The sequence below is a fragment of the Aegilops tauschii genome, chromosome 5 (assembly GCF_002575655.3).
Source record: "Aegilops tauschii subsp. strangulata cultivar AL8/78 chromosome 5, Aet v6.0, whole genome shotgun sequence".
Classification (NCBI taxonomy): domain Eukaryota; kingdom Viridiplantae; phylum Streptophyta; class Magnoliopsida; order Poales; family Poaceae; genus Aegilops; species Aegilops tauschii.
Genome location: NC_053039.3, coordinates 347,602,794 through 347,620,920, shown reverse-complemented (window position 1 = coordinate 347,620,920; position 18,127 = coordinate 347,602,794). Strand labels below are relative to the sequence as shown.

The window sequence follows — 18,127 nt, the reverse complement described above, 5'->3', positions numbered from 1 at the left end:
TACGCTAATGATTGCATAGTTTTGCTTGCTGTAGTATGTTTGTATGAAACCCTCTGCTGTTCATTATGCTCCCTAAGACTTTAATTGAGGCACAGAATGGCCAACTGCTTTCTTACTTATACGCAAACGTGCTGTCTAAATTTGTAACTTGTCTGTGTTTTCGATTGGGCCCCAACATCATGCTCCTCTGGTGAGCTAAGAGGGATTTCTGTATGCAGGCTGCACAGACTATCTTTTTTATAATTTTTAAAATATCACCTGCTTATGCTTCATGACGTGTAACATTTTTTTTTAAAGTGACGTGTAACATTATTGTTAGTCCTGTTTTGCCATGTAGTACAAAATAGTGTCTTGTTCGCTTCACTGTTGTAACTATATTTTTGCCCTAGTCATGTGTACTTACAAAAACATTTCAGGATGAAGTGACATCAACACAAAGATCTGCGAGTAGTGCGGCATGGCCGTTACCGAATGATTATGGATTGGAATTGGAATGTGCTGATGTTCTCGAGCATCAACTAGAGGTGGCAAGACAACGTGTACATCATTGTCAACGTATAATCAACAAGTTGAGACTGTACATGCAGGTATTAGATGCACGAGTCAAAAAAATGAAACAAGACACTGAGGTAACCATGAAGGAATTGGATATTTTGCAGACTGAAAGTTGTGCTATCTGAATCCGGCCAATCCTATTTTCTGAAGAGATTATAGTTCAAATGGAGTTAAGGTGATGCGCGTCCATGATGTATGAGCTGTATTTGCCCAGTGTATGTAATTTGCTGTTTGTGTATGCTTTATTATCACCTGTGCCGAACCATAATGCCCAGTGGGTATAATCGGCTGTAATTTCTTTATTGTATAGTGTAGGATTATTCTACCTTTCCATGCCTTGATCTCTTTGTTGTATAGTGTATGCTTTTTAGAGGTGATAGTATTGAGTAGGATAAGTCTTTGAATATGTTATATCGTTCAAACGGGGGCCAACTCGCCCGACCATGGCCCTTCACGGACCGTCGGATCCATGGGCCTTCTACGTCTCATAGGATCCATGGGCCTTCTACGTCTCGTAGGATCCATGGGCCTTCTACGTCTCGTAGGATCCATGGGCCTTCTACATCTCGTAGAATCCATGGGCCGCCGACTCATTTATGGGTCTTGTATGGGCCTTTAATGGGCCGTAGACGGGCCATTAATGGAAATCGTACGTTTTATGGGCTGACCATAACGGGCCGTTAATAGGTCGTATTTGGTGATGCTATGAAAATGGCCCAACAGACTAACGGTCCACAAATGGCCGACTGTAACGACGGGCTGAATTTGGCCCACAAGCAGAAAATGACAGTAACGGGCCGTAAGTAACCGAAGCTGCAAATGAGCCCAAGAATAAATGGGCCCTTAAAAGGCCGAAAGTTAACTTGGGCTAGAAACGGCCCAACGGAATAACGGGCCGTTAATGGGTATAAAGTGATACACTGTTCATTACGGGCCAGTTTCACCATGGGCCGTTAATGGGTGTAAAGTAATACACTGTTCATTACGGGCCAGTTTCAGCACGGGCCGCAAATGGGCCAAGAGTTACAAAGGGCCTCATATGGGCCGAAAGACATCATGGGCTATACATGGGCCAGAAGTGAAAACGGGCTGGAATCATATTGGATGGCCCAGATGACGCTACTGGGCCTAATTCGGATAGGGCATAACGGGCCTTGGGTTAGCGCACTGTAAATGGGCTATATGCGAACATGCCGTTAACAGGCTTTCCATGGGCCGGCCCGCCAGCTTTTGACCAAGTCAAACGGGCCGGCCTTTTCACAGGAATGGGCCACTGTTGGGCCGTGCCACGTGTCGACGTATCATAGGCGCCTTCTGTCAAGTGAGTGGATGACATCTGTCCCAACGATGAGCCGACACGTGTTTCCTCTAGCCAATGATGATTTTACACGTGGAAAATCCCCATTGGTCGGGGCTGTTAACGGGTTATCGGATCCAAAACCCGACATGATAGCTTAACGGCGTTTCGTTACGGTGGATGCCACGTGTCGGTCACCCTTGACGAAAGCACTTCTGTGACGCGTGATTTATCGTCATGGAAGTGGACACTTCCGTCATGATAATTTTGGTAATGTCATGGAACACTTCTACGATAGCACAGGTATGACTATCTTGATTCTATCATAAATTTGTCATGGACGTACATGCATGACAAAAAAGCGACCTACTGTGACAAACACGTATCATCACGGAAGTGTATTTTTTTTGTAGTGTTGGGTGCATGCTTAGGTCCCATGCAAGAAATGGGAATGAATTTCAAACACCAGGGCACCGTTGATTGCCGGCAAAACATTGAGATGCCTGGTTTTTTAATTCTAGTAAATCCAAAACTCGTCTGAAATTCATGAAACTTGGCATTCTATCATGGAGCGGCATCAACATGCCGTGGTAAATTTTTTGTCCCATTTGGGGCAGGTTTGGGTCTATGCTTCTCACAAACCGGAGCTTCTCACAAGAAGGATGATGGTTTTCGGTAGGGAACGTCCCACCTTTGGGGACGAAACGATATCCATTGCCTCTAATTGCTTTCAATTTTTTTTCTCGTGTCAACATAGAACAACAGGAGTGTTGTGTGAATTTTTGTGATTTTTTGGGGTTCGTTTGGACATTTTTATGCATTAACTAAGTTTTCAATGCACTTATGTGCATAATTCTAATTTGAACCACATGCACATGCTCCATTGCATATGAATTGGTTGAAAAATCAAATATGTGTCCTTGGGTGCATGCTTAGGTCCCATGCAAGAAATGGTAATGAATTTCAAACACCAGGGCACCGTTGATTGCCGGCAAAACATTGAGATGCCTGGTTTTTAAATTCTAGTAAATCCAAAACTCGTCTGAAATTCATGAAACTTGGCATGCTATCATGGAGCGGCATCAACATGTTGTGGTACAAATTTTGTCCAATTTAGGGCAGGTTTAGGTATACGCTTCTCACAAACCGGAGCTTCCCACAACAAGCATGATGGTTTTCGGTAGGGAACGTCCCACCTTTGGGGACGAAACGATATCCATTGCCTCTTATTGCTTTCAAATTTTTTTCTCGTGTCAACATAGAACAACATGAGTGTTGTGTGAATTTTTGTGATTTTTGGGGTTCGTTTGGACATTTTTATGCATTAACTGAGTTTTCAATGCATTTATGTGCATAATTCAAATTTGAACCACATGCACATGCTCCAGTGCATATAAATTGGTCGAAAAATCAAATATGTGTCCTTGGGTGCATGCTTAGGTCCCATGCAAGAAATGGGAATGAATTTCCAACACCAGGGCACCGTTGATTGCCAGCAAAACATTGAGATGCCTGGTTTTTAAATTCTAGTAAATCCAAAGCTCGTCTGAAATTCATGAAACTTGGGATTCTATCATGAAGCGGCATCAACATGTCGTGGTACAAATTTTGTCCCATTTGGGGTAGGTTTGGTTATATGCTTCTCACAAACCGGAGCATCTCACAACAAGCATGATGGTTTTCGGTAGGGAACGTCCCACCTTTGGGGACGAAACGAAATCCATTGCCTCTTATTGCTTTCAATTTTTTTCTCGTGTCAACATAGAACAACAGGAATGTTGTGTGAATTTTTGTGATTTTTCGGGGTTCGTTTGGACATTTTTATGCATTAACTGAGTTTTCAATGCATTTATGAGCATAATTCAAATTTGAACGACATGCACATCTCCAGTGCATATAAATTTGTCGAAAAATCAAATCTGTGTCCATAGGTGCATGCTTAGGTCCCATGCAAGAAATGGGAATGAATTTCAAACACCAGGGAACCGTTGATTGCTGGCAAAACATTGAGATGACTGGTTTTTAAATTCTAGTAAATAAAAAACTCGTCTGAAATTCATGAAACTTGGCATGCTATCATGGAGCGGCATCAACATGCCGTGGTAAAAAAATTGTCCCATTTGGGGCAGGTTTGGGTATATGCTTCTCACAAACCGGAGCTTCTCACAACAAGCATGATGGTTTTCGGTAGGGAACGCCCCACCTTTGGGGACGAAACGATATCCATTTCCTCTTATTGCTTTGAATTATTTTTTTCGTGTCAACATAGAACAACAGGAGTGTTGTGTGAATTTTTGTGATTATTCAGGGTTCGTTTGGACATTTTTATGCATTAACTGAGTTTTCAATGCATTTATGTGCATAATTCAAATTTGAACCACATGCACATGCTCCAGTGCATATATAAATTGGTCGAAAAATCAAATTTGTGTGCTTGGGTGCGTGCTTAGGTCCCATGCTAGAAATGGGAATGAATTTCAAATACCAGGGCACCGTTGATTGCCGGCAAAACATTCAGATGCCTGGTTTTTAAATTCTAGTAAATCCAAAACTCGTCTGAAATTCATGAAACTTGGCATTCTATGATGGAGAGGCATCAACATGTCGTGGTACAAATTTTGTCCCATTTGTGGCAAGTTTGGGTATATGCTTCTCACAAACCGGAACTTCTCACAAGAAGGATGATGGTTTTCGGTAGGGAATATCCCACCTTTGGGGACGAAACGATATCCATTGCCTCTTATTGCTTTCAAATTTTTTTCTTGTGTCAACATAGAACAATAGGCGTGTTGTGTGAATTTTTTTGATTTTTCGGGGTTCGTTTGGACATTTTTATGCATTAACTGAGTTTTCAATGCATTTATGTGCATAATTCAAATTTGAACCACATGCACATGCTCCATTGCATATAAATTGATCGAAAAATCAAATCTGTGTCCTTGGGTGCATGCTTAGGTCCCATGCAAGAAATGGGAATGAATTTCAAACACCAGGGCACCATTGATTGCCGGCAAAACATTGAGATGCCTGGTTTTTAAATTCTAATAAATCCAAAACTCGTCTGAAATTTATGAAACTTGGCATGCTATCATGGAGCGGCATCAACATGTCGTGGTACAAATTTTATCCCATTTGGGGCAGGTTTGGGTATATGCTTCTCACAAACCGGAGCTTCCCACAACAAGCATGATGGTTTTCGGTAGGGAACGTCCCACCTTTGGGGACAAAACGATATCCATTGCCTCTTATTACTTTCAAAAAAAATTCTCGTGTCAACATAGAACAACAGGAGTGTTGTGTGAATTTTTGTGATTATTCAGGGTTTGTTTGGACATTTTTATGCATTAACTGAGTTTTCAATGCATTTATGTGCATAATTCAAATTGGAACCACATGCACATGCTCCATTGCATATAAATTGGTCGAAAAATCAAATCTGTGTCCTTGGGTGCATGCTTACGTCCCATGCAAGAAATGGGAATGAATTTCAAACACCAAGGCACCGTTGATGGCCGGCAAAACATTGAAATGCCTAGTTTTTAAATTCTAGTAAATCCAAAACTCGTCTGAAATTCATGAAACTTGGCATGCTATCATGGAGCGGCATCAACATGTCGTGGTACAAATTTTGTCCCATTTGGGGCAGGTTTGGGTATATGCATCTCACAAACCGGAGCTTCTCACAACAAGCATGATGATTTTCGGTAGGGAACGTCCCACCTTTGGGGACGAAACGATATCCATTGCCTCTTATTGCTTTCAAAAAATTTCTCGTGTCAACATAGAACAACAGGAGTGTTGTGCGAATTTTTGTGATTTTTCAGGGTTCGTTTGGACATTTTTATGCATTAACTGAGTTTTCAATGCATTTATGAGCATAATTCAAATTTGAACCACATGCACATGCTCCAGTGCATATATAAATTGGTCAAAAAATCAAATTTGTGTGCTTGGGTGCGTGCTTAGGTCCCATGCAAGAAATGGGAATGAATTTCAAATACCAGGGCACCGTTGATTGCCGGCAAAACATTGAGATGCCTGGTTTTTAAATTCTAGTAAATAAAAAACTCGTCTGAAATTCATGAAACTTGGCATGCTATCATGGAGCGGCATCAACATGTCGTGGTAAAACATTTGTCCCATTTGGGGCAAGTTTGGGTATATGCTTCTCACAAACCGGAGCTTCTCACAACAAGCATGATGGTTTTCGGTAGGGAATGTCCCACCTTTGGGGACGAAACGATAAACATTGCCTCTTATTGCTTTCAAATTTTTTTCTCGTGTCAACATAGAACAACAGGAGTGTTGTGTGAATTTTTATGATTTTTTGGGGTTCGTTTTGAAATTTTTATGCATTAACTGAGTTTTCAATGCATTTATGTGCATCATTCAAATTTGAACCACATGCACATGCTCCATTGCATATAAATTGGTCGAAAAATCAAATCTGTGTCCTTGGGTGCATGCTTATGTCCCATGCAAGAAATGGGAATGAATTTCAAACACCAGGGCAACGTTGATTGCCGGCAAAACATTGAGATGCCTGGTTTTTAAATTCTAGTAAATCCAAAACTCATCTGAAATTCATGAAACTTGGCATGCTATCATTAAGCGGCATCAACATGTTGTGGCACAAATTTTGTCCAATTTGGGGCAGGTTTGGGTATATGCTTCTCACAAACCGGCGCTTCTCACAACAAGCATGATGGTTTTCGGTAGGCAACGTCCCACCTTTGGGGACGAAACGATATCCATTGCCTCTTATTGCTTTCAATTTTTTTTCTCATGTCAACATAGAACAACAGGAGTGTTGTGTGAATTTTTGTGATTTTTGGGGTTCGTTTGGACATTTTTATGCATTAACTGAGTTTTCAATGCATTTATGTGCATAATTCAAATTTTAACCACATGCACATGCTCCAGCGCATATAAATTGGTCGAAAAATCAAATCTCTGTCCTTGGGTGCATGCTTAGGTCCCATGCAAGAAATGGGAATGAATTTCAAACACCAGGGCACCGTTGATTGCCGGCAAAACATTGAGATGCCTGGTTTTTAAATTCTAGTAAATCCAAAACTCGTCTGAAATTCATGAAACTTGGCATGCTATCATGAAGCGGCATCAACATGTCGTGGTACAAATTTTGTCCCATTTGGGGCAGGTTTGGGTATATGCTTCTCATAAACCAGAGCATCTCACAACAAGCATGATGGTTTTCGGTAGGGAACGTCCCACCTTTGGGGACGAAACGATATCCATTGCCTCTTATTGCTTTCAATTTTTTTTTCTCATGTCAACATAGAACAAGAGGAGTGTTGTGTGAATTTTTGTGATTTTTGGGGTTCGTTTGGACATTTTTATGCATTAACTGAGTTTTCAATGCATTTATGTGCATAATTCAAATTTGAACCACTTGCACATGCTGCAGTGCATATAAATTGGTCGAAAAATCAAATTTGTGTCCTTGAGTGCATGCTTAGGTCCCATGCAAGAAATGGGGATGAATTTCAAACACCAGGGCACCGTTGATTGCCGGCAAAACATTGAGATGACTGGTTTTTAAATTCTAGTAAATCCAAAACTCGTCTGAAATTCATGAAACTTGGCATGCTATCATGGAGCGGCATCAACATGTCGTCGTACAAATTTTGTCCCATTTGGGGCAGGTTTGGGTATATGCTTCTCACAAACCGGAGCTTCTCACAACAAGCATGATGGTTTTCGGTAGGGAACGTCCCACCTTTGGGGATGAAAAGGTATCCATTGCTTCTTATTGCTTTCAAATTTTTTCTCGTTTCAACATAGAACAACATGAGTGTTGTGTGAATTTTTGTGATTTTTTGGGGTTCGTTTGGACATTATTATGCATTAACTGAGTTTTCAATGCATTTATGTGCATAATTCAAATTTGAACTACGTGCACATGCTCCATTGCATATATAAATTGGTCGAAAAATAAAATCTGTGTCCTTGGGTGCATGCTTAGGTCCCATGCAAGAAATGGGAATGAATTTCAAACACCAGGGCACCGTTGATTGCCGGCAAAACATTGAGATGCCTGGTTTTTAAATTCTAGTAAATCCAAAACTCGTCTGAAATTCATGAAAATTGGCATGCTATCATGGAGCGGCATCAACATGCTGTGGTACAAATTTTGTCCCATTTGGGGCAGGTTTGGGTATATGCTTCTGACAAACCAAAGCTTCCCACAACAAGCATGATGATTTTCGGCAGGGAACGTCCCACCTTTGGGAACGAAACGATATCCATTGCCTCTTATTGCTTTCAAATTTTTTCTCGTGTCAACATAGAACAACAGGAGTGTTGTGCGAATTTTTGTGATTTTTTGGGGTTCATTTGGACATTTTTTATGCATTAACTGAGTTTTCCATGCATTTATGTGCATAATTCAAATTTGAACCACATGCACATGCCCCAGTGCATATAAATTGGTCAAAAAATCAAATCTGTGTCCTTGGGAGCTTGCTTAGGTCCCATGCAATAAATGGGAATGAATTTCAAACACCAGGGCATCGTTGATTGCCGGAAAAACATTGAGATGCCTGGTTTTTAAATTCTAGTAAATCCAAAATTTTGTTAACCATTCACGTGACGCCACGTGTCTCGGTTTTAATGGTTGTTGGAGGTGTCGTGCGGACAGCTGGTTGACCTTGATTGAACGGGAGGCGTGCGAGCGCCGTCCAGTGCGCAGGCTGACCGAGAGGCGTGCAAGCTGTCCTCGAGTGCGCAGGCTCACCGGGAAGCATGCGAGTTGTACGCTGCGCAGGCTCACTGGGAAGTGAGCCCTTTGACTTCCATGGCCGCCCGCCTTGCTCGCATCCTCTCAATTAATGGCGCCCAAGCCGCAGTTTAATTCGCTTTTTAAATATGAAACACTCATCGTTAACGTTTTAGTTTAAACACCCGTATGCAAACCGACAGCTTCCCCAGGAAGCCAAGAGAAAATGTGTCGAGTAGGATTTCTGCAGCTCTTGATCGCAAACGTTTTAGATAGAACACCCGTATGCAAAGTGAGAGCAGCACAGGATTTGTGCATCCTTCAACGCAAACGGTTGTTTGAATGACCCGTGTGCAACCACGTACGAACAATTTGGTAAGATTTGCCAATCCTTGTAACACTGCGATTTGTCAAAATATGAAGCTAAAAATCATTAGTAGTATCTAATTTTTGCAACTAAAATTCAGTAATTAAGCATAGATTTCATTCATAGATTAAGCAGTCGTTCTTAATTTATACAAACAGTTCAACTCGACAACTGAACCGACCAAACTTTTCCCCAATTGTTGCCAACCACGTACTGAAATAGCTAGTTCAACTATATATACTAGCTAATTTTAAGTACGTTGTACAATTCCACCACATCTATAGTCAGATGAGCGGAACAAAATAGCCCCTAAATACTACTACTACTGCGGAGGGGCTTTGTACTACTTCCGGCTGCCTCTCCTCTGCCAAGCGCGCTCAGTAAGAGGCGGAGGAGGAGGAGCCTATCGACGAGCTGGGCAACCGCAATGCGGTGCCTGCCGCTAATGCAGCTCCAGCGACGCTCACCTCGAACGCCCTCTGCCGCTCCAGACGACCCCTCTCGGAGCGGTGGTTCTCCTCGTAGATCTCCTGATTCCTCGCCTCTGAGGCGGCATGTGTCGCGGCCACGGCGGCGGTAAGGCTCTTTGCATGCTCGACGAGGTGCTCCTCCTCCTCCCGCAGGAACTCGGTGTAGCGCACAAGGTCGCTGACGCACGTGCGGGCATCCACCTTCGCCTCCCGCCGTCGGGCGGCGGTGGCGGAGCGGGTGATGACCCCGGCGATCGACGGTGGGCTGGCGGCCACGGCAGCCGTCGACGGGGTGGCGGCCACGACCACCACCTCCCGCCTTCGGGCCGCGCTGGCGGAGTGGGTGATGACCACAGTGGCCGGCAGTGGGGTGGCGGCCACGACGGCCACCTCCCGCCTTCAGGCCGCGGCGGCGGAGCGGGCGATGGCCCTGGCTTTCAACGGTGGTGTGGTGGCAATAGCGGCCGGTAACAGCTGCCGACGGGCACCGGCGGCGGAGCGTGTTGTGCGTGTTCCGTGCACACCCAACAGGGACGCCATGTGCACTACACTATGCCGGGGACGGCGCCACCGCCGCGGTGTAGCCTCCCAGCTGGAGCTGTCCTCTGATGACGACGGAGTGGCTGAGCGACGATGACGGACCGGTGCCAGGGCGATTGTGGGAGAAGCAGACGAGATAAGCTACAGGGATGGAGGGGAAAATGCGACGCAGGACTCGCCGGCCGTGAGGGTTTATATAGCAGGCCGGTAAGCATCGGGATTTTGGGGGATTTCATCGAGTCAGGCGGGAAGCTTGCGCAGGAACCTGCGAGGTTGCGCGGGAACGGGCTCACCGACGATTCATTGGCGCCACAGTTTGGCAAAAAGAACATCCCGGCGCGCTACGCAAGCTTGCGCTGTAAGCCGTCTGCGGTAGCGGGGTGACAAGACGTGCTTGAGGAGGACGAAAGGCCACGTACACATACGGTTAATAAAAAACGTTTGCAATTTAATTACCTACTATACCACCGTCCTGGTTTATAAGTATGATTTAACTAATAAAATACGAATGCATGTCGCCAAAGATTATATAGTTGGATTCGTATTTGAACATAGTTTCCAATTATATAATTTTTAAAACATGCATTAACATTTTGTTTGTTAAATTTGAGGGCAAATTATGGCACGGAATATAAAGGAGACTATAGACTAGACGGAGGTGGTACCACACGGCCGCTCTCTACGCAGCAACGCAACTGTCAGCCGGCCTATAGGCGACCATTTCCTGCGTGTTCAACTGCTATATGTGTGTGGGTTCTTGCGGTTCAGGCGGCCGCAGCGTGCTCTGCTCGCATCCCGCCGCGCGCGCTCTGCTCTCGCATCCCTCCGGGTGCTCTGCCCTCGTCCCTCCACGTGCACTGCCAGTGTTTGGGGCCGGCGCATGATCACGCACGTTCGTGTGCAAGCGATTGCGCCGGGCGCGGCGCGACGATGCAGTTACCCGCTGCAAAAACCGCCATGCGGACGGGCCGAGAATCCACGCTGCCCGGCCCCCTTTTATTCCTGCGGCCATTTACCTTCATCTCTCGTCTCACACGACACAATAAGCACACCCACGAGGACACATACAGAGAGGACATCCAGCGGTTCCAATGGCGCTCCCCGTGGCTCCAATGGCGCTCCCAACGGCCGACGACGACAACGGCGGGCAGTCCACCACGCATCACGTAGTGGACACCCACGTGAGGGGGAAGGCCCTCTCGGCGGTGTAGACGAACGATCCAGTCTCGGTGGAGAGCTCCATCCAAACTATGGAGCAGTTCCTTGCCGAGGACAAGTACCGAGTGGTCGGCTTCGACCTTGAGTGCACCATCGGTCGTGCCGGGCACGATCAGAAGGTTGTTGTCGCCTAGTTATGCATGCGACATGACGTCCTCGTCTAGCACTTCCACCTTGTCACAAGGCCTTGCGAGCGTTTCTCCAGGTTTATCAACAGCTCCGACTACAGTTTCGCTACGGTGGACACCATGTCGGGTGGTTGGTGCGACATATGCCAAGGGATGGCTTATCATTGTGGGAGCCAATAAAACGTCGCCGGTGCCCGGAAACGGGATGAGGCGAAGACATGCACGCCGGCGAATCTTACCCAGGTTCGGGGCTCTCCGAGGAGATAACACCCCTAGTCCTGCTCTGCGGGGTCTCCGCATGATCACTAGATCGATAAAGGGTAACTACAATCGCTCCTAGAGCTGTTGAGATCAAGGGAGAAGAAGAACAAGGCTAGCTCTTGCTTCTCTCTATCTATGGTGTGTGTGTGCTATGCTTGGGTGCGAACCCTTTGCATGGGTGCTCCGGGGGGTTTATATAGGCCTACCCCCCGGGGGTACAATGGTAATCCGACTGGGAACTGGTCCCAGCCGTCAGTGTCTACGCTCGCCGGCTTCTCCGCCGGCTGCTGGGTCCCGCCGGCTGCTGGGTCCCGCCGGCTGGTGGGTCCCGCCGGCTGCCGGCTACTTGGTCGACAGGCCGGCCCCACCGCCTACGGTCTTGTCGGCGGCTGCTTACTGTAGCCGCGCCTCTGATGATGAGGACTTTGTCGAGGTAAGCGTGGCTACAGTGGTCCGCCTCGGGGGCTATCACTGTAGCCTTACCTCGTCTTGTCTCCTTAATGGGGCTCCTGCTTCGAGGAAGGGAGTAGCCGGCCTCTGGAGGCCGGCTATATTTTTGGCCGACTAGGAAAGGCCGGACCGCCTTTACGCCTCTCTCTGGCTGAAGGGGCCCGCAGTCCTTGGGCCGTACAGGAGTGGGTCGTGGATGACGTTGAGGCTAGCGTGGCTACAGTGCCGAGCCGCACGGGAGACGTCCATCCCGTACGGCCTCCTGTAGCCATGCCCGCCTCGGACTTCGGGGGTCATGGGCCGCACTGTGGCCACACTCCGTCACGTCGCCGTTATGTAGGAGTGGTTGTGGTCTTGGCCGGCTCCTAGGAGTCGGCGTCCTTCTTGGTCGGCTTCTTGGAGTCGGCCACCCCGTAGTAGCCCTAGGGAGGAGTCGGTGAGGTTGGGTCGCCTTCCGAGAGTCGGCTTTAATGGTAGCCGGCCAGGGAAGGCGGCCCAAATGCTTGGAGTGCTTGAAGGCACAAAGGCCTGATAATTTTTCTGAAAAGCCAGGGGTAGTCGGTTTGGCTACCCGTGGCCATTTACTCCTTGAACAGGATCTGTTCTATAGGCTCGTACCGCTGCATCCTTTACCAATAAGGAGGCAAGCACTTCAGTCTGGTTGATGAAGTCTGACCACTGGGCCAGAGCATGATTAACAGCTCAGATTTTACCTGATCGGTAAATCTGACGGCTGTAGAGGATCGTTCCTGCCTGGCTCACACCTGTGTAGGGCAGCCCAGTGGTTGTCTGACAGACACAAAAATCTTGTAGTCCCCGAAGCTGATTGGGCTTCGAGGTGGAGTGGGGTTCGAGAAGCTCGAACAGCTTCCTATCATGACAAGCCGGCAGCAGGGAGCCGGCCTTGGTCAGGCACCGCCGTAGTCGAAATCTTCTGGAGTCGGAGGGCGGGAACCCGCTGGCACGTGCACCGGGCCGCGGGCCGACGGCGAGCCACGTGGCCGGAAAGCCTGCCAGCCCACGCGCGTGACGGGACGTCGCCGCAGGGAGGGGGCCCGCCACGTCCGCGCCCCGGCCCAGGCGCGGATCCTTTGTATCCCGAAACTGCCCGCACGTTCTGTGCGGCAGTTTCGGCTCACACTTATGCGTAATAAACGCGAGACGTGGGGGGATTGGGCGCAGTTAATCCCACGTCTCCCCCCCACGTCCGGCCTCTTCGGCCGCGTGAGGCTATAAGTAGGGGGAGGCGAAGGGCGGCAGGCCCTCGCACGCTCCTCCAACTTCCATCGTCTTCTTGCCTTGCTCGTTCTCGCGACAGCGCCTCGCCGCCGCGCTCTTCCTCCGCACGCTCCTCCGCCGCCGTGCTAGCTTCCGCCATGCCTCCCCACGTAGAGCAGCTTGGCGGGGATTGGGACGGCTCCAAGGCCCAGGCAGAGGCCGAGGCCGAGGCGGCGGCAGGGGAGGCTTTGATGGTCACCCCCCTGCGCACCATGGCGCCAGGGGACGTGGATCCCTCGCTAGGGGGAGCCAGCGGTTCCCAGCCGGGGCCGGGAGGAAGCGGCGACGACGTCATCATCCTGGAGAAGGCGCCGGAGCCGACTCCTCCGACTAGGGCGGCCCAAGGCCGCCAGCCTGAGCCTGCGCCCGCACAGTCGGCGGAGGGCGAGCCAGCCGCGGGGGCTGAGGTGGCGGTCCGGGTTCCGTCAAGCCGGCATGCAGGGAAGGCCGCGTCGGAGCCGCAGAAGGCCGCGTCGGAGCCACAGCCGGCCGTGGGCTCCAGCTCGTCGGCCCGAGACGCGGAGGCGGCCAGCGCTACCTCGGGGTGGACGCCAAGCGGAGGGACAGCCGTGGTGAACGTCGCTGCACAAGACGTCCGGACCCGGCTCCAGAGCCAAGCTGCGGCGCTGAGGCAGTTCACCGACGAATTCCTCGCAACGCGGGCAGCCATCCGGGTTAGTATTCCCATCTTGTTCTTTCTTGATCTTGATTTCTCTCGTGGGGGCGCGTCAGCGCACCCACTGGGTGTAGTCCCCGAGTTCCGAGTCGGCTGCTGAGCAGGCGGCTTGGAACTTCTTGGAGATTTTGTTTTTGCTGTTTCTGTTCTCACTTCGGTCTTCTGCCCGTCTTGCAGGACTACCACAACCTCCGAGCGGCCGCCTTCAACTCCCAGGCTCGGCAGCTGACTCAGAAGACCGCCGATCTTACTGAGAGCCGAGGTATGTGACTTGATCTTTATCTCATGTGGGGGCGCGTCAGCGCACCCACTGGGTGTAGTCCCCGAGATTCGGGCCAACTGCTGAGCAGTCGGCTCGGATCTTCCTTGATGATTTCTTATTGTTCTTCTTCTTCTGCCGTCTCTGCAGCGGCCAACGCCAGTCTGAGGGCACAGCTGGGGGAGTCCCAGACTGCTCTTCCTGCCAAGGACGCGGAGCTCGCCGCCTTGGTGCAGGAGCGCGACCGCCTGGTCAAGAAGCTGGCCGACCAGGAGGAAGGCCACAAGGCGGCGCTGAAGGCTGCGCAGGATCGCGAAGCCACCCTCCAGGCCGAGTTCGAGACGTAGGCGGCCGGCTGGGCAGAGGCCAGGCAGACTCTGGTCTCCGGCTATGGCCAGATCGAGGATCTGGTTGACGGTAAGTCGTCTACCCCTTCGTCCTTTCTTGCCATCTGCCACTTTGACTTGTTTTTCTGATTTTGGTGTTCTTCTTTTCTTTTCTTCTTCGCACAGAGTACTTCCCTGGCTATTCAACTGCCGCTAACCAGGCCATCGAAGCCCGTCGCCAGGCGAAGAGGCAAGCCGGCTTCGAGATCTCGCCAACCGCCGGCCGCTCGCTGGAGGAACAGCTCCTGGCGATCCAGGCTCGCATCCAGCCGGCTCACAGGCTGCTCCGCCGGCTTCAGTGGCGGGGTCGCAGGTCTTGGCCGCCCTCTGGCCCGGCCAAGTGGTCCCTCGCACCCCCAGTCGGACCGCCGACTAGCTGGAGGTGGCAGTCGGCCGCTTCGAGGCTTGGAAGGCGTCAGCGGCTCGCTCCGGCGCCAGGCGGGCGCTGGAGTTCGTCAAGGCCTGGTATCCCGGCCTGAACCTGGACCAGCTGGCTACCTGGCGGCAGCAAGCCGACACGGAGCTGGAGCCGGCGCGGCCGGCCATCATTCAGCGAGCTTCAGCGATCGCCGACTACACCGACACCAACGTCTTCGCCCCCGAGGTGGACGATAATGGAGTCGCCCAGCCGGAAGATTGGTTTGGGCTGGACCCGGCGTACGGCGAGACTCGGCGGAGGAGATCGACTCCAGCGACGAGGGCGAAGAGGAGGAGGAGGAAGGTGAAGATGCCGAGCCGGCTGGTGGAGTCGCCGGCCAGCCTGACCGCGCCTCCAGCACTACGTCGCGTGCGAGTGCGTCCCCTGCCGCAGGAGGTGGTCACGCCGGGACCAGCTAGGCGGCCACTCCTTCAGCCGGTGAGGTCGCCTTCACCGACCAGCTCGGCCTTCATGTCGCTCCCTAGTCTTCTTTCTTTTATTTTCCTGTCTTGTTACTTTTGAACAATGTTTGGTTAAGTCTGCACAATTCCACCCACTGGGTGTATTCAAAGTCAAGTCTGTTGCCGGACTGTGGGCGGCTTTATGTATATAAGTTATGCAATTGGTCTTTCCTTGTACTTTCGCTTTTTGTCGTTCTGCTTTTTTTTTTCCTTTGCCGCCCTCCCTTGGTTGCCGCCTCCCTAGTCAAACAGTTGCTCTGCAATCTGTAGCCGGGGAGTGCCTGGCCGATTGGGGAGGGGGAAGTACTTTTAGCTCTGCCGGACTTAAGCTAAGTTTTTTAGGAAGCCGGCCAGCCGGCTGCTTTGACAGCCGGCAGGCATATATGGAGGCCGTCTCTTTGCTATATAGGTTAGTTGTTCCTTAGCCGTTTTTCGTGTGGGCGTCCTTTCTGTCTTTCCTCTTGCTAGTCGGACAGTCAGTTCTTTGAGCTGCGACTTTCAACAAGGGAGGACTCGGGAGCCGGCGCACTACTTTGCTGACATTAGGAAGGACTTTTGATATAGCTCAAGGCGGCCAGTCCCCGGGCCGACTAGTCGAACCCGGTGCCAGACAAAAATTCAAAATGTAATAATACATTCATGGATATGATACTCGTCATTCATAGATAAATAAAGGCAGTCCCCGAGTACTGTTCGGGGGGCCTGTTGGTTTGTACTTAATACAAAAGGGGTAGCGTGATACATACTGCTTTTCAGCTGTAAAATCGTCTTAGGAGGTTTGCGTTCCATGGTCGCTCCGACTCCTTGCCGGAGTCGTCTCTCTTGCGTGCTCTTGGCTTTTGCGCGTCGATCAAGTAGTAGGAGTCGTTGCCGAGTGCCTTGCTGACGACGAAGGGGCCTTCCCAAGGGGCCGAGAGCTTGTGCTGGCCGGCTGTTCGCTGGATCAGCCGGAGCACAAGGTCGCCCTCTTGGAAGGATCTTGGCTTGACCTTGCGGTTGTAGTAGCGGCGCAGGCCTTGCTGGTAGATGGCGGACCGGCTGAGGGCTAACAGCCGGCCTTCTTCCAGTAGGTCGACGTCGTCTTCTCTTGCTTCTTTAGCTTCCTCCTCCGTGTACATGGTGATCCGAGGTGAGTCGAACTCGATGTCTGTTGGGATGACAGTCTCGGCACCGTACACAAGGAAGAATGGAGTGAAGCCGGTTGACTTGTTGGGTGTAGTGCGCAGACTCCAGAGGACAGCCGGCAGTTCTTCGAGCCAGCAGCCGGCCGATCGCTCCAGTGGTACAACCAGTCGGGGCTTGATGCCGGAGAGGATAAGTCCATTTGCTCGCTCGACCTGGCCGTTTGACTGCGGGTGGGCAACGGACGCTAAGTCCAGTCGGATGCCCTGCGTCGCGCAGAAACGTGCCAGTGCGCCTTTGGCGAAGTTCGTGCCGTTGTCGGTGATGATGCTGTGCGGCACGCCGTACCGAGTAGTGATGTCGGTGATGAATGTCACGGTAGTCGGCCCATTCAGCTTCTTAATCGGCTTGGCTTCGATCCACTTTGTGAACTTGTCCACAGCAACGAGTAGATGTGTCATGCCACTGCGGGCTGTCTTGAAAGGGCCCACCATGTCCAGTCCCCAGACGGCAAAAGGCCAGGTGAGGGGAATGGTCTTGAGGGCAGAAGCCGGCAGGTGTTGTTTGGAACTGAAGACTTGACATCCTCTGCAGCTCTTGACTATTTCTTTAGCATCCTCCAAGGCAGTCGGCCAGAAGAAACCATGGCGGAAAGCCTTGGCCACGAGGGATCTTGAGGCGGCGTGATGGCCGCATTCGCCTTGGTGGATGTCTTTGAGGATCGCCACTCCTTTTTCTGGCTCGATGCAATGCTGGAAGACTCCAGTGACGCTGCGCTTCACAAGCTCTCTGTTGATTATTGTGTATGCTGCGGCTCGTCGTTGCACTAGTCTTGCTGAGATCTCATCAGCCGGCAGCTCTCTGCTGACTAGGAACTTGAGGATGGGCTGGGCCCATGAGGGAGCTGTGACTTCTTCTGCTGTTAATGTGGCCACCATGACTCGGGTGGGTGGGTTGGGTGTTGCATTGGAGTCGACCACCGCTTCTTATGTCGTTGCAGTCCCCGGGCTGACTGGTGCAGTCCCCGGGCCGGGTTCTGAAGTCCCTGGGCCGGGTGCGACTACGTCAGTTCCCGGGGCAGTCGTCGAAGTCCCCGTGCCGCCTGCGGGATTTCTTGAGCCAGATCCGGCTGTTTCTGGCGCAGGCGGTACGAAGATGGAGTCCGACTCTGGAGACGGCTTGATGGACGGCTTGAGGAGGCGCTGGAGGGAGACGCCAGTCGGTATGGCTTGTCGGGTGGAGCCGATCCGTGCTAGGGCATCTGCTTGGTCGTTGTCGGCCCTTGGCACGTGAAGGAACTCGCACCCTTCGAAGTATCCGCTCATCTGCTGGATGAGGAAGCGGTAGCTCGCCATGTTCGCGTCCTTGGCGTCCCAGTCGCCAGATGATTGCTGGACCACCAGGTCTGAGTCGCCGTAGCACAGGATCCGGCGTATGCCGAGCTCTTTGGTTAGCCGGAGCCCATGTACGAGCGCCTCGTACTCGGCCACGTTGTTGGAGGC

At 50.6% G+C, this 18,127-nt stretch overlaps 1 non-coding gene across 1 annotated transcript; it reads left to right on the top strand.

Moving 5' to 3' along the window:
- The first annotated feature begins 12,608 nt into the window (after positions 1–12,608).
- LOC120965775 (small nucleolar RNA U3) lies at positions 12,609–12,824 on the top strand. Its single transcript, XR_005758798.1, has one exon. It is a non-coding gene; the product is annotated as a small nucleolar RNA U3 (small nucleolar RNA).
- The last annotated feature ends 5,303 nt before the right edge of the window (positions 12,825–18,127 follow it).